The sequence below is a fragment of the Pteropus vampyrus genome, unplaced genomic scaffold, assembly GCF_000151845.1.
Source record: "Pteropus vampyrus isolate Shadow unplaced genomic scaffold, Pvam_2.0 Scaffold126, whole genome shotgun sequence".
Taxonomy (NCBI): Eukaryota; Metazoa; Chordata; class Mammalia; order Chiroptera; family Pteropodidae; genus Pteropus; species Pteropus vampyrus.
In genome coordinates, this window is record NW_011888907.1 from 466,427 (window position 1) to 468,827 (window position 2,401).

Consider the following 2,401-nt stretch of genomic DNA (forward strand, 5'->3'; position numbering starts at 1 on the left):
ACAACAGTGGCTGTGATTACTCCTGTACCCAGTTTCTGGTCAGTCCATGGCAGGCTGGAGGGTACAGACGTGGCTGGGGCAGTTCCCTGTCTCTGGTTTGAGTGGGGACTTCTTCTGACCCATGAAAGACCTACTCGGGACGTATCTTTTCTACACCCATCTCTGGCTGTGGGGGGAGTGGAGGGCTGAGGCTGGAGGAAGGGCAGCTCACCAGCTGGATCCAATTAGGGCTCCTACCCAAAGCACAACATGGAGACACATCCCAGTCCCTGCTGCTCTCCTTCCCTTGCAGGGGAAATTGAGGCATAGGAGAGTGGGAGATCAGAGGCTGGAGGCCAGGGGCAGGCTGGTTCCCAGCAGCCACCCCTCCCTGACCAGCTGACTGCTTGAGGTCAAGTTGCCAGGTCAGCATCAGCAGTCCCTACCCGTCAGCTGACCCAGCCTCCTTCCCTGCCTCTGGCCCACCCTGCTGTGCTCAGTGAGACCAGCCCTCTGGCAGGATGGGGAGGGCTGGAGGTCCCCCCACACCACCAGATTTTTCAGGGGGGGTCTAATCCTTGGGGACCCAGTCTGGCCCTCCCCAACATTGCTCCCTGTGGCACACCCCCAGGAACATGCAAAGGTTGGGTGGGGAAGGTTTTTCTCCTGGAAGCCAGAGGACATTAAGGAGACTTCTCATAGGTAGAATGACGCGTGGGAGAAATTGGTCCTGCATTTGGCAGAGGACATAGGTGCCAGGAAATCTCGAGGGTCCAGAGTTCACTGGGACAGCCCTTCACCCTGGCAGGCAGCTCCAAAGCGCTGGAAGAGGCCAAGTGACTTCGCTTAGTCGGGGACGCCTTCCCACCTGGAAGTAATGCCCAGGCCTTGGGGGCTTGGCCCTCGGCGCCTTCGCACGTATTTTCCAGCTATGAGTCCACGTGGACAGGACAGGTTTTCCCGAATTTCGCTTTTATTGGATTGAGGAGAGGACTTTTCACCTCTTTCCCACCCCTCACCCCGCCCCGAGTTTGGGGCGAGGACCCTAGAAGCAGCGCTCTGTGCCTTCCCATCGGGCTGGAAGCCGGCGCCTCCCCGCTTGCGCCCCCGCCTCCGCTCCTCCCCGTCTCCTCGGCACCTACCTTCCACAGCGCGCAGGTGGCAGGCACTGAGGACGCCCAGGAGGGCAGGAGCATCTCGGCCGGGCTCCTGCCTGGTGCGGCCGGGGCGGGCCTTTGGGGAGGGAGGGTGGGCAGGGAGCGGGCCAGGCTGTGCTGTCCACCCTCGTGACCGGGTCAGGACGGGCTCCGCAAGGCCGGGCGCCCGAGGAGGAAGAGGGATGGACCGGGCCGAGCGCGCGCTGGGAGGAAGGACTAAAGAGGCGCGGGCGGGAGGCGGTCTGCGTCCTTCCAATCCCGCCCGTGAGCCGGGGGAGGGTGGGAGTGATTCGGGCCGGCAGCCTGGGCGTACGAGTGGCCTCCGTCGGGGCGCGCTGCGGGGACTCTGCGGCCCTGGCCAAGGGGGCCGGGCCGGCCGCGCGGAGGCGCCGGGAGGGGCCGCCAGAGTCCCCGGGGAGCCCGCTCTGGTTTCCCAGCTGCCTTCCCGGCCCCCCACCGCAGGGCTGGCGTCGAGGCGGGCGCAGGGGGGCGGGGCGGGGAGAGCCACTCAGAGTTTCCAGCGACAGTTCCAGCGGGTAGGAAGGGAACGGCTGCACGGCGGAGCCAGGACGCGGGGCACGAGTGACTAAAGAGCCGGCTCCAGCCAGCAACCGATACGGAGCCGGGACCGCGCTGCAGTCGGGCTGGGGCGGAGATAGGGCCCCCCCCCTGGCGCAGTGGCCTAGCGGACCGAGGGAGGGCCCCGCCGCCTCTCCCCGTCCCCTGGAGATATATTTGGGGCTGGCGTAAGCGCGCGTCCGGGCGTGTGCAAACAAGCGCACACGCGCGCGCGGGTGGGTTGCCAAACGGACGTTGCTCTCACACGTGCGAGCCCGCGGAGGACGGCCCGGGGAGGAAACCAGCCGAATGGAGCGGTTCCCCGGGCGTGGCGCGCCCCTGAAGAGGATGAGGGCGGCTCCCTTCGGCGGGGACGGGGTGACCGGGTCTTGGCGTTCCCACACACCGCGTTTGTTTTGATCTCGCTGCTTTTCCGCTGTTCCCGCTGCTCTGACACCCGTACCAGGAGCCCTCCGGTCATCCCTCCCCTCTCCCCCGGGCCTCTGTGTGCACACAGGGCCTGTGCTAGGCAGTGAAGGTGCTCGATGAATGTTCACTACTAATGGAAAGACGCCGGAGTACTTCTTAGCCTCTGGCCCGGCTCCGGGACCCCAAGCCCCAAACCAATCAAATAGCAAATAATTATTGATTGGGCAATTTCAGATCTATTTTGGGAGTGATCAGTTATAAATTAGGAAAATATGAAA